Here is a 15,109-nt window from a genome sequence, read left to right on the forward strand (position 1 = left end):
AGGCAGGGATTGCAGTGATGTCTCTACAAGAAAGGCCAAAGGTTGCCAGCAAACCACCAGAAGCTAGGAGGGAGACATGGAGCAAATCCTTGCCCCATGGCCCTCAGAGGGAACCAACCCTGCCCACACCTTGATTTAGACTTCTAGCCTCCAAATAGTGAGACATTAAATTTATATTGTTTAAACCACCCAGTTTGTGTCACTTGTCACAGCAGCCCTAGCAAATGAATATACCCAATTTCCAAGAGTCCTTTGGTCCACATCTTGTAGCGTTACCCTTTGTAAATTCCCAGAAAAAAAATGCAAATTCCAAGACTCCTGGTGGTTGAGATTAAGACCTCTTTCATATATTTCAAGCATTAAAATATCACCCTTCTTGTTAAAACAATCAAGCAAAACTGTCACAGATCCAGCTGCCTTCTGCAGACATTATTCTGTGCAAAATCTTTTCACGGAGCTGGAAATGCAGAGGTGGGGACAGAGGCTGGGAGCAGGGATAGTAGGAGAGGGAACAGAAGTGAAACCAGAAGCAGCAGGCTTTGCTTCTTCTGATACACTCTCCTTGTCTCCCATCCAACTCACGAAGCACTTCTCGCTTGCTCTCAACAGCGCACTAAGGAGAGGAGAGTTGGCTGAATCCCAGCTCATGAGCTGCCCTTGGGGGAGCTGCCAGGCTGTGATGTGGCCTTGACCAAGGCATGTAGAAAGGGCAAAAAGAAGGAAGAACCAGAGCAAGCTGCCAGAGCACAACTGTGAGTGTCAAACTATGGTGTGGGTTTGTTTGGTTTGTAGCTGCTGTTGAAATCCCAAGCACCTTCATTTGCAACAGCTAAGCTCAGTGGCAGCCCCTTTGCCCCCACCTGACCTACACCCCAGAGTCAAGCTGGCTAAAGGTCAGCCGGACTTTCACCTATTCTCTTGTGCCAGGAAAACACTTTTCTTTGTGGGGTGGGGGTTGGGGATTGGTTTTCTGGTTTGAGCCCCACTGACCCTTCTCTGCCTCCTCCCTGCTGTTTCTTTTCGGAGGAAAAACCATTTCAGAGCTTTGCTGAATTTACCCATGAAGACTCAACCAATAAATTCCTAACTCAAAAGATTAAAGACATTTATGTACAACATACAAAAAGAAAAGTCTTCCTTACATCAGAGCCCTGGTGTTTGTATAGCTTAACCAAACAGAGAATAATGTTTGAAAGACAAGGGCTGACACAGACATTTCTTGTTTTCTGAAACTAGGCTCAATTACTAAAAAAATGTTGTCTGCTTTGTTGTTTTTAAATGCTTTTATCTCTTTCTGATTTATGGTTGTTCTCTCTATAGAAATAGATCTCTCCTTAACCACCTTAGGCAGGTGTATCCCTTGAAGCACAATCCCCAAGAGCTGAGATTCATCCATCAACTGCGCTCACTCAGAGCCAGAAGTGTTCATGATCTTTTTCCTCCATGACCGAGTCAGTGGGTCTATTTCATCACATTCAATTCAAGGTGATGACCAAGGACAAAAAAAAAAAGGAAATTTGGTAGAAAATAACTGGGATCGGATTTCAGAGAAAAGGGAAAGAAGCTAATATTTTTTAAATATCTATTTGGGGACCAGCAGTGAAGGAGAAATCTCCCAATGTTTTCCTGATTCTTGAAAAAATTAAGTGTGACTTTGGACAAATTACTGAATATCTTTTTAAAAAAATCTGTGAGGGGTGGATGCACTAAAAAAGGCCCCAAACAGCTAGTTATCTCACATAGCATTATTTTATTTTTAAAATTTGTTTATTTTTTGCATTATTTCATGTTTATTAGGTGATTGTGACTTTTTTGGGTCATATTTCCCATGATTTGTATTTTGAAATATTTGTTTGAAATTCTTCAACCCCACTATTTAGAATATACTTGGAATTTTTTTGAACAAATAAATAAATGTATGAATAAATTACATAAAACTAAATTATGATGAGCGAGGCATTATGTTAACCCCAGGATATGAAACTGGACACATAGTCTCCTGCTTCTCATGAAGAATGGAAATAGCTTTAAAAAAAACCTGCTATTTTTTTTAATCAACTAATCATGTGCATCATTTTACATATAATTTAAATGCTTTATAAACCTGCAATAATAAAACATCACATAGATAGTGGTACACAGGCTTTGGTTGAAAATAAAAGTAACAAAATGCTCTAAACATATTTTTTTATCATCTGATGCCAAAGAGACAACAGGGTATTCTTCAGGAATTATAAGAGAAGGTGGGTGTCCTCTTGTACTCTGCATAGTCTGTGTTAGCTATTTTCCTGGTGAGTGTTCTGAAGCAAGACTGCCTAAGGGAAGCAGCTTCTTGGCATTTTCAAGTTTGAGAAGTTTGTTTAACAGTTGACCAACACCAAAGGCCACCATCGACAGCACTGCGTTTTTGGATTGTGATTATTAACTGCTCTGGAATTTCTAAGTTTGAGGTTCTCTTCCACAGTTGGGGATCTCTCAAGAGCCTTTGAGCCTTATCCACATTATTTCAAGAAAATGATATATAGGAGTAAGCAGGAGGGGTGCTCCTACCTGCAGGGCCCAACAGTGGGGTGCATGTGGCATCTTGCCAGCACATCTTTCATCTCCAACTCATTCACCTCAAGGAATCTGAAGAGATGCAGAAGTGTCTAAGACGTATCTCCTGGCATGGTTTTGTTTTTTCATTATTTCCTGCAGAGCAGGACTGGGGACTTTCACTTGCTTTGTGTCTGCTCTCTTCGGAAGCTCCAAGCTGTATGTGGTGATCGAGAAATGCTGTGTGAGGAGATGGACCCCAAAAGAAGCATGTCCTTGGGACTTGACATGGGTCTGCCCCTCCCAGATGCAATCACTTAATCTTAGAGGTCCCTTCCTTGAAAGAGCAAGGGGCTCTTAGGAGAAGAGTTAGTAAGACTAAGTCGTTGCCCTGTGATACAGACTTGGTGGAGTCAATGGAAGAGCTTTTGGTCAAGGGATTAAGCTTGGAGCTTGACTGACACACTGGTGTGGAAACCCTTCCAGAATTCCTGAAAGATTCCTTCAACATCTTGACTTTCTTGTGATTGAAATTGATGAATAGATCTAGGTAGACCAAAGGTTCCACCTTTCACTATAAAACTAAGTTGATGAGAACTTAGATAGAACTTCGCAAACTTTTTGGTCCTAGAGACTCATCATATTCTTAAAAATTACTGAAGACCCCAAAGAGTCTTAATTTATGTGGGCTACATCTATTGATGTCAATATTCACCGTATTAGAATTGAAAGAGAAAAATAAAAATATTCATTAGTGCACCTTGAAAGAACAATAGTAAAGCCATTGAATGTTAACATGGCTAATATAATTTTAATAAAAATAACTATATATTCATAAACAAAAACAGAGAGAAAAGTGGTATTTTTTTTTTTACATTTTTGTGGATCTCCTTAATGTCTGGGTTGATAAAGACAACTGGATTCTCATATCTGCTACTGCATTTCATCTGTTGTGTTATGTTACTTGGGTTGAAGTATATAAAAAAAAGCTATCTTTATACAGATGGTTGTTGGGAAAGGAAGAGGTATTTTAATAGCCTTTTCAGATAACTGGGGATATTTGTGCTTTCTTGATGCTGCAGCAAAGCCCAATAAAAGGTAGTTTCTGAGAAGTTAGTTGCAATGTAACTTCCTAAACACTTGTCCTATTTTGACTTGTCCTGATTAAATAAAGGAGGGGGGCTTATTCCACTGTGATTAATTTTAAGGGGTGGGAATTAGTTGGATTGACACCATGTAACATGAAGACCCTGTCTACTGCCGCTTGGCTCAGTCTCTCTCTCCCTCTGCCTCACCAAAAGTGAATTCTGTTAAGTGCTTTATTGACTAAAATGTGATGTGGAATCAGATGGGAGAGAACCCAAACCTTGCCAGCCTTCTCACCTCATTTATACAACAGTTTATAAAATGTCAGGGCAAAGTCTTTCAGAGTTGACCAGAGACTGCACTGGCTTCCCTAATTCTGAAAGAGGTTACTGATGCTAGGTCAGGACAGAATGAAGAATCAACCCCTTGTTACGTCAAATAAAATGTTCACTGGGTAAAAATGGAGCATGTGAATAATGGTCAGAAGACATTAAAGGTACATGTAATTGTACAGTAAACACAGTGGTTTTAATATGAGCTTTCTTTGTGTGTGAGACAGCTGTCCTCTGAGCACCTGCCCCGGACTCTCATTTACAACAGTCTCCAGGTTTGCCTGGACACTGCTTCACACAATGGGGACTGGCACTGTCTTTCCATTCCCTTCCTTTATGTTCCCTCTCCCTCTTGTCTTTGGACTATTGTTTCCCAACCTTTGTGACTGTGTGTAGACCTGTGTACTCACCAGGGCTGTGAGCTCAATTACCAGCCACACTACTGAGATTTGTCTGAAGCAGCATCATGAAGCTGAAAAGAAAAAAAATTCATGAGTGGCCCATCCATCCTTCCTGAGAACACTGGTGTCTCATTTCACTCATCCACATGTCCTAGAAAACAAGCAAACCTCAGCACACTCAGGCTCCCATTGGCTTGATCTCATGTTTTCATCTGTGTGAGAAGCCTCGTGTAGAGGCTTGGCAAATGAGTTTTCCAGTTCTTTTCCCACCTACAGTGCCTGAACCCCCTTTGACGTTTAGTAGAGCTCTTACAGTGCTTTTTCCTATGGTCTTGATCAATATGGCTTATCAGGACATCTTTCTTTTTTCAAGGACCCCAGAAGCTATACTTTGATTTTTCATTGCAGAGTATTTTTTCTTGTTCTGGTTTGTTTTCAGGGAATTCGTGTCTGTTTATATGGTTTTAGTTCCTGGGGAACATGCTTGCACTGCTCAGTAGGTGGACCTCCTGGTGGAGAGGCCTGCTAAAAATGACTAATGAACCCCTGAAGGGCTTATCAGCTCTTTGCTACCACTGAACTAGTACAGATTTGCAAGAGACACATTTACCTTAAAATGCAATGAACACAAGCCCATTTACTTTGGGTTCAGGCCAAGAAATTAATCTGACTTATTTGCAGGTGAAATAACTTCAAGTTCAGACAAATGAAGACCTATTTTAAGGACTTTTGTTCTTTGAACTATAGAGATGTGACTTAGTGCTGCTTTGCTTGGATACTTTAAGCTTGAGGAGGCCAGTGGAAGTCCCTGAGGGAAAGGAAAAACTCCCTGGTGGACAGGGCCAAATGGTGAAATGCAAGTCTTGACTCTTAAAGGTTAGAGTTCACTGTCCATTGTATGCTGGGGTTCACCTGTCCACTGTTGTTTGGGAAATGATCCCTGTTGGTAATTAACATCCCCTCCCCAACAGATATTTACAGGAAAAACAGGGAATATTGAGCAATGGAGGCTGGCCTAAATCTGAAAGGTTGTTTTTTGCTGTACTTTTCTGAGAAGAGCCAAATGGTCAATAGAACTGTCCCCAGAGGACACTAATCAATATGTCCACCAAAGGAGGGACCGTCCTGATCAGAAGTTGAGCCCAGGGCAGATCGGAGCTGGAAAGATGCTTCCACAGGGGGCTCTGGGGGAACGTAGGGAGTCTCAGGTCTCCCTCCTTGCATTTGCCTGTTATCTAGAGATGCATCATTTTAATTTGTTAATGAGCAACCTTGAGCATCTTCTATGTGTTAAGAGAGGCTGGGAAAAGACTCCTGACCCAAACTCCTGCGTTATGGGGAAGGGGTGGGGGTGAGGAGATCAAGGAAAGATTCAGGAAGAGGTAACTTCTAAGTTGAGTTCTAAAGAATGAATGTTGGATAGCACTTTCAGAGGTGCCTGGGGTTTGGTTTCCCCAAAAGCAGACTCTGAAACAATGAAATGAGGACACAGTGTTTTTATTTGGGAAGTGATCCTGGGAAGGATGATGGGGGTGGCGAGGGTGGGGAAATGAGACAGTGAAGGGAAGGGAAAGCAGCCAACAGTGTTTGTCTTCATCAGGTTTGGACGGCACCATCTTGCTGAAGGCCTCTGGGAGAGCGTGGGGAACATGCTTCAGAGTCATCCCACCTGGGGAGATGGAGGTGGGTGCCTATCTGCCCGCAGCCATCAGCCATCTTTGAGATGATTTCCAAGGCACTAATTTCCGGGGACTCAGACCTGCCCTGTGGGTGGGCCTGAGCTCTGAGCACCTGAGCCTCGCAGGTTGATGGTGTTGGAAGATGTCACACAAGCACACGCAGGAATGACCACTGGCTGGTCCAGGACAGATGGGCATCTCTAGAAGGGACTCAGAGGACACAGGCCACAGACCATTCCTTGCAGAGAAAGCAGCCCAGAGACGGTGGGTTTAAGGAACTCAGATGGCTAGCTGAGCTAGCAACAGCCATGCTGGATGGATCCCTGCTTGGAGAGCTGAGTGCCAGCCGGCAGTCTTCCTGAACACGGGTTTCCTGCTGCAGCTCTCCCAAGTCCCTGGGGAAATCTCTGTAACCGATTTCAGGAAAGACCTTAGCCCAGGATTTCTTCAGCACCTCCCATCAGTGTATTTGTCTCTGCCTTGGGGTTTATAGATCTATGTCAGATCCCTGGAAAAAGTGATGGGATTTTAGGAGCAGCAGGAACTTGGCTTCAAAATCAGCTGTCTCTTCTAGCGCAAAGCAGTACTCTGGCTTCAGATGAAGGGTTGGCATTCCTGACCACTGGATGCTCCTGCTCACTAGATTTTCGTGGGTAGAATTCCATAGGCAGGTCAGCCCCCTGGACTCCTACCTGCCTTTTGAATGTGCCAAGTGGTGAGCCACCCCAGGGGCTTTGCCTCCTTTGTCTTTTCCTCCAGAACATCCAGCCCCAGATCATTCAGTGAAGGCTCCTGCTTTCTGCCCGTTGTAAAGGCCACCACAAAAAAAGGCCACCTCTTGCCTGATTTTGGTTTTATCTTCCTATTGATAATTGCACCCCTTCATTTAATTTCCTTCCTGAGCTTGCAACATAAAGATTTCCTTTTCTCTTGCAGTTTTCCTTTCTTTCTTTCCTCGCCTTTGTTCCGGAGTGCTCAGGGCTCCCTCCCTCCAGTAAACTGTCAGGATGAGACACACACTGGGCAGTGTTGATTGATGCCAGGTGAGCAACTCCCAGTGATTTTGTGTGCCTGTGTTTATTTAGCTGGCTGAAGTTTCATTTAATCCTGAGGAAAGGTCCTGGATTTGGACTGGAGATTCACAGACCCGAAAAGGGCCTGGAGGCCTGGTTTGCTTTTGATAAGTACTGAGACGTTGGATTCTTATTTAAACTGGTCGCCACCCCCCCACCCCGTTCCTTTCTCTTCTTTTTTTTTAATTAATTAATTAATTAATTAATTTTTGATGTAGTGTTCAATGATTCATTGTTTGCATATAACACCCAGTGCTCCATGCAGAACGTGCCCTCCTTAATACCCATCACCAGGCTAACCCATCCCCCCACCCCCGTCCCCTCTAGAACCCTCCGTTTGTTTCTCAGAGTCCACAGTCTGTCATGGTTTGTCTCCCCCACTGATTTCCCCCCTTCCTACTATCTTCTTCTAAGATTGTTCCTTTCTCTTCTAAAAGATATGGTAAAGCTCTCTTACTGTCTGTTCACCTCTCGCTAGCCAGGCCAGCAACTCCCTGCAAACCACCTCCTGCCCGCTGGAAAACACTTGCATGTGGCAGGTCCACTGTGAGCTTCTCCCCTCGCTTCCCACCTGGGGTGTCTTGTGAAGGGGTGGTATGGTCCTCTGCCCTGAGGAAGTAGATGATCAAATGGACCCCCACCCCCACAGCCTTTGTTAAGTAACTGAAATGCCCCCATGCAGGGTACCTGGGCTGTGGTGACAGACCTCACAGGAGTTTTCAAGAGAAACAGACATGTAAGCTTCATGGGCAAACTATCTTGATTGCTAAATGCAACAATTAATTCAAGTTTTAAAAGTCTTGCACAGGCTCATTGACATGTCAGCAGGCCTCCAGCCCCTGACCTTGGAAAGCCTGCCATGTCACCTCTCAATGGAGTCTTGCTTCTAGTGTAACTTACGGTTTCATTTTCTTTTTGATCAAGAAAAGTGATGTTCTCGTAGAAAATTTTCCTTGTAGAAAGTGCAGACAAAAATAAAATAAAACAAAATCTCCCATAGATCTTCCACTTAGAGGAAAACCATCTTAGAGTCAGTGGCTTCAATCTCACATGGAAACACTGCTATGCATCCCTTGTGGATTCTCATTTGATTGATGCGGAAGGTGTCGAGGGGGGGCAGGGACAGTCATCAGTTTTGTACATTTGCAGAACAAATCACCCTAAGCTGTGTCAAGGGTGGATGGCAAAGTGAAGGAGGGTATAGAAGGACAAGCTGGCTTCAGTGGTAAAGAGGAAGGGGCAGGTGAGGAAGTCCTCTGTACATGAGGAGTAGAGGGGAGCGTGGACAGGACACACTTGAGCAGAGATGGGCCACTGTACTTCATCCTTGTCCACCTGCTTGTGGGCATTCTGTGACTATGGGTTCCATTAGGCTTCCTTTGGCCCTGGGAGTGTGGGAGTGGGTATTTGGTAATCCAAAGAGCCCCTTGTGTGATAGCACAAAGGTGTGCAATTCCAACCTCCAGGTCTAGGAAAGCATCATGGGTACTTTTAAACACTGTCAAATATCAAATTATTTTCTCAAATGTTGATACTCTTCCATCACTGGCACTTAAACACATGCTGAATTTGCATATTAGCTAACTCTGCCTGAGGGTGGTGTAGGATGGGGTATATTTCAGGGCAAGAAGAGCTTTCGAGTCAAATCGTGTGGTTATATATGCTATATACTCATGTTATTAGAAAAATGGTCATTTATCCCACCTTCTACCTTCGATTAAATCCATTGGATCCTTGGGAAATTCTACTGGTTCTGCTCTACTGAATTGGATGGTGTGTGCAGGTTCAGAGCTGGAAACCACTGAATTTCCTTATTCAATAGAATGGAGAGAATGTGGATTTCTGGGACAACATACAAGAGAAGAAAAAATGAACTAAGATGGCAGAAAGCTGGCTGCCACATGGGGGGACAGGACCATGAGAATCAGTGATACTAGGAGAGGAACAGTAAAAAAATACTTTCACCTTCTTAGTTTTGGGGCACAGTATGACACCCCCCAGTCTGGTGTCCAAATATTCACTGAAGTCTAAGGCATTATGAAGTGCTTCATGCAGTGGGTTTTTAAAAAATGGACACGGACAAAGGGGATGTGTCACAGTATTGGGATGAAATTTGGAAACACACATGAAGAATCGGAGCTGGAGCCTGGGGACAGAGTCGCCCTTGGGAACAGAAGTCCTTCAGGAATGTACAGAAATGTCAGGAAGGCTTTGGATTTCCCTGAGGTCTGAGATAAAGACTTAGGGTGATTTGGCCTGTGTTCCAGAGACACTACCTGACATTAGCCCGTGTGATAACTGCAGCTCATAGAGTAGGTAGCAGGTAATCGATGAAGAGTGAAATGTGCTCCTCCTCGGTATCAAAGCCAATATCCATGCCTCATCCAAACTGGTGTTATTTGTGCAGGGAAAGCAGAGATGGGGAGAAACCCAAATGCACACAGAGTGGAGCGAAAGTCAGCTTTGATTATATCAAGCTGGTGATTTAAGACTAGCCTTGCACTTTGCAAAGCAGCGGCACTATTTGCCTCTTTTCAAAGTTCAAATCTGAGAATCACTGAGTTTGGGCATAAGTGAGCGATGAGAATTTGCATCTGGAGGAGGTCTTTGGTATGGTGGTTGTCTCAAACATTTTTTGGCCAAATCCCCATAGGTTATAAGAAGGGCACATACCCTAACACATGCAAATATATTTGTTTACCTGTTGTGTATTATTATATCACGAATAGTATAAGGCATATACAAATTTGATTTAAAAAAATGATGAAATAAACATCCTCATGTATATAAATTTAAATATTTTTTTCCCACACCTGTGGATCTGCTGCTGCTCCCTGGGGAGAGTGCACCACTTGGAATATTCCAAGGTACCCCAGGATCTGTCATTGGAACAGACACATAGGTCATCCTATGGGATATTTGGGCTGCACCAGGAGGATGCAGGTAGGGTTGAAGGGATAGGTGAGTATAAGGGAGAGGGAGAATTCTTTTTTGTACCATTTGCATATTGTCATGAAATGCCCCAGTAAAGTGCCTTGAGGTATGTGTACCTATGTGCTGAAATATGAGGTATTTCTTCTTCAGAATCGAGTCTCCTAGTTGGGTATGTACTACTCAGCCAGGCTAGTCCTAGATGTGGGTGACTGTTTCTCTGGTGCATAGGGGACTGTCTTCCATCACTTTTGTCAATAAAGAAGGACAGGGATGCTTCGCAGACTTCTAGCTCTTGATGTCCCATGATGTTCCCCTACAGCACTCTGCCGAGTTATTTAGGAAAGAAAGGTCCTCCATAGCATAACTGGACTGATTTTAACTTTGCTTTTAAGAAGATGAGAAGGAACATTGGTAACTGTTATTCTTGTTTCCTTACAACATCTATCTGGGGTAGACTCATGAGGGCTATGAGCAGCTTCCACCCCTCCTGCTCAGCCACAGGTTTTGAGGAAATTACAGTCTGTATGGGGTTTGAGCATCATTATGCTCAATAATGTATGAAGCTCTTCCTAGCACTGCCAGCTACCAAGCGACATATAAGAACAGTGACAGAAAGAACTGCCTATTGTTCAAGGAGCCCAGAGATGGGAAAGGGCCCGTATCTGTGGGCCTGGTCTCTTTAGGAACACTCTGTAAGACTTTGGTTAAGCGCTTTCTGTTGTAATGTGGCCATAATTACTATGGAGATTCCGAGAATGGGAAGTGAGGCCTCCAGGGTCTCCTGGGCACAGAGTGCTCTCCATATGCTGTCTTATTTCACTCTCTGAAGCACTCTGAGAGGGGGTGTTCGCAGGCTCATGTCACAGAAGAGAAATGGAGGCTCAGAGCATTTCCACCACATCCCTGAGGGCCAGCTCATAAGCAGCAGGGCAGGAAGAAGAAGCCACATCTCAGCAGCAGAGCCCATGTGCTGTGACAGAAGTTACCGAGACACGCCACAGACAGAATATGCCGAGAAGGGGTTGTGTTTCTTTGGGTGTTGGTACATCCAAGATTGAGCTAAATTTAGTGCAGTGGTTGGTGTACGGTGTATGGTGAGGATGCGGACGTCACTGCGTGACTGCCTGGAAGGGGTTGGGTAAGATGGGAAAAGCAACACAAAAGGCAGAACTGACTGGACCAGAAAATATATTCAAATAAAAAAAGAATTACTGTGCAGAAGATTTTATTTTAACAGAGTCCCAATAGTTTATTTTTACTTTTGTTGCTCTTGCCTCAGGGCACATATCTAGAAAGATGTTGCTATGGCCGATGTCAGAGAAATGACTGCCTGTCCTCTCTTCCAGGATTTTTATGGTTTCAGGTCTCCCATTTAGGTCAGAATGACTAAAATAAAAAACACAAGTCACAACAGGTGTTGGTGAGGATGTGGAGGTAAAGGAACCCTCGTGCACTGTTGGTGAGAATGCAAACTGAGGCAGCCATTGTGGAAAACAGTATGGAGGTTCCTCAAAAAATTAGAAATAGATCTACCATATGATCTAGTAATCACATTACTGAGTCTTTACTCCAAGAATAGGAAAACACCAATTCAAAAGGATATATGCACCCTGAGTTTATACAGCAGCGTCATTTACAATAGCCAAGATGTGGAAGCAGTCCAAGTGTCCATCGACTGATGAATGGATAAAGAAGATGTGGTGTATATATACAATGGAATATGACTCAGCAATAAAAAGAATGAAATCTTTCCATTTGCAATGACATGAACAGAACTAGAGAGTATTATGTTAAGCAAAATAAGTTAGTCAAAGACAAATACCACATGATTTCACTCCTATGTGGAATTTAAGAAACAAAACAGTGAACAAAAAAAAAAAAGAGAGAGAGAGAGAGGGAGAAACCAAAAAACGGACTCTTAACTATAGAGAACAAGCTGCTGGTTACCAGAGAAGAGGAGGATGGGGGGATGGAGGAAATAGGTGAAGGGGATTAAGAGTGCACATAACTTGATGAGGACTGAGTAATGTATAGAACTGTGGAATTACTATATTGCACACTTGAAACTAATATAACACTGTATGTTAACTACACTGGAATTAATAAAATAAAATGAAATAAAATAATCATATCACAATTAAAAAAACCCAAAACTAGATGATTCCCCAAAATGATAGATATCTATAAACATATCTAAATATCAATGTTTTGTATCTCCATACTTCCAAAAGAACATTTATGGATGCTAAATGTAAAATATAAGGAATAAAATAGTTAAACACAAGTTCAAAAATATGCAGAATAAAGATGCCATGGACACTCTTTATCAATAACTAGGCTGAACTTGGAAACAGTTCTGGCTTCAGCAATCATTAGATACACACCTACAATATTAAAAGCATAAACATTTGAAAAACAACAAACTAGGCTAAAACTCCCTGTAGTTCCCTGACTCCTGGCAGCCACCATGAAAGGAGAAACTGTACAATGTATTACATACTTCTCACGTGGTAAAAAGGAATCATGACAGTTTTTCAAGAGTTCATCAGTTTATCTGATCCAATTCTTTAAAAATGTTCTATTGTGCACATCTTTGTACACAGAACAGTGAAAACATCCTAATGGATCAAGTTCTCAGCACAAGTTCTTTTCCAGAGACTCTGGGCATCTCATGGGGCAATGAAGAGGCTGGGGCGGTCGGTCGGTGCACCAGGTACTGAGAGGCGGGGCTCAACTTCCCCTTCGAGTGAGGGCCCTCTGTCCAGCTAAAGACAGCTTCTGAGCCCTTTAAGGGTGGCCCAGTGGTACAAAGGCCTGGCAACTTCTGCTCACTGTGCCATTCTTCAAACAAGCATAGACTTTGCCCCGTCCTGCTGTGGTTGGATGGCCCCCAATCTTGCTGCCTCCCCTTTCCTTATTCATGGTTATCCCCCAATAACCGTTTTGCACCCCTGACTTCCACTGAATGTCTGCTTCCCAGAGAGCCCAACCTGCAAGAGTGACACTAATTCCTAATATTATTTACGAGGAATGGGTGGAAGGTGGTCCCTATGACCCTAAGTTTTAGGGACTCACCTATTTATAAACTGCAGTAAGTGCCAGCACTTTCGTCAGGTCACAGGGTGACACTTGTCACTTACAGACTCCCTAATAAGACTCAATAAAACTTTGGGGGAAAATGACTTGTATCCTTTTTACCTTGTTCCTTCTCTTGACCGAGCATTTTCCTTTGAACTCTTTCCAATTGCAGATAACATATTTGATATCCTGTCTTCTTCCCTAAATATCCCATTTTTATACGTTTTCCTGATCTTGGCTTTCCCACTCATGAGTTCACTGATCCCTTGTAAGTTCGCAGGAGGAGATTCACAGAGCTCAAGAGACTTACCCAAGTCCTTGCTCATAGATGCTTGAAGATGGGGATCTGAACGTAGCTCTTTCGATGCCAAACCCTGAACCCCAAAGTCCTTGTCCACATGAGTCCTTTGGATCTTGCTCGGAATACTGTAAAGTTGAGCTGAGGCCTGATAAGGGTGGCCTATATGCAGCCTCTGGTTAAAATGGAGCTGCACCACCTCTGGAAAATGCAACTTAGCCCCCTCATTATTATGAAGAAAAGGGGGCCTGGTGATGGCCTTGGGTTTCCCTTCTTCCTGGGGAGACTGCTGTTGGATGCCACTCAGACTGACTCCCACACCACGCGCGTGTGCTCTAATTGGCCTCATCCCAGGGCAAGAGGACCCTTCTCCATTTATTAGTGGGGGGTGCCTCCCTCCATCCTCCAGAGTAACCATTGCTTTGCCAGACGTACTTCTGCATGGAGATAAAGTCAGGACAGTCTGGTTTCAAACTGAACCTCCGCAGCCCCACCCTGAGAGACACACACTCTCACACAAAAAACCAAGGTTGACGTGCACTGGGACCTTGTTCCAGAATAGGAAGAGGAATGGGAATAGTCTGACTTGCTTGGCCTTTTAACTGAGACAATAAGGGGCTTGTGGGAGTCTCCGCAGGAGCCCTGAGAGAGAGGGCGCTCCTTAAGCTGACAGGCCACCATGAGGGCACTGCGTTTAATTTAACCTGACAATGTAGTCATTACAAGCCTTCTCTAACTTGCTGGCCTGCAGGAACAAAAGGAAATTCTCCCACCAAGAATGTCAAGGAGCCAGATGGAAAGATCCCCCTGTCCCTGTGCTTTCGCCACCCCCATCCTAAGCAAAAGAAATAGAGATGTGTGTTCATACCTTCATGCACAAAGACTGGGAATGACGTGGCTGGAATAAAGTGATTTTCCTTTTCCCCTGAGAAGAAAATTGCAAATGTGTCACTGTGGCTCAAACGAAAGCAAAATGCAGTGTGACTTTTAGGAGTTTTGTTCAAGTTACAAAAAATATGGTGCACAGGCACATTCATACAAATGCAGAAGGGTTCTATTTCTTGTACTTATTTCTTTCTTTGCAACAATTTATCAACCCAAAAACCAGAGCCTTGTGTTAATTACTAGAAATGCACTCTTACAAACACATCTTGTGCTCTGTGTTTTCCTTCTAGTATCTGATTTGGCTTTAACGAAGGATTGGGAGGGCTGCACAATGTGTGGGAATAATTGCCCCAAAGCTCCAAATATTTATTACCAGGGCAAGCTTGCAAGCCACAGTCTCTGACGTGCCCTTGGCGGTCTGGCCCCCATTCTTCTTGACAATGGGGTGGACGGAGGGAGAACTGTTGGATTGTTTACTACTTCAAGACATTTTAAAAGGTAATGAATGTACAAACAGCAAGGAAAAAAGAGCCCTCTGTAAGGTGGCTTAGAGTCGGGATAGAAAATTCAAACAATTTTAGCCTCAAAAAGTCAACATTAGACACCCTTCTACTAAGGACCTACAAACAAACAGAGTTACTCTGTACACACATTAACACACACAACTCTGTGCCGCCATGACTTTCACCTTGCAGAGCCTCGGGTTCATGCAGGCATTTGCAAAGGACTCCACAGGTTTCAGAACCCGATGCTTCAAGTCCTGAGAGCTTTTGGTGTCAGAACTTTCACGCCTGGCTTGTCGGGGCAG

Source organism: Halichoerus grypus, chromosome 10 (genome assembly GCF_964656455.1).
Source record: "Halichoerus grypus chromosome 10, mHalGry1.hap1.1, whole genome shotgun sequence".
NCBI lineage: Eukaryota > Metazoa > Chordata > Mammalia > Carnivora > Phocidae > Halichoerus > Halichoerus grypus.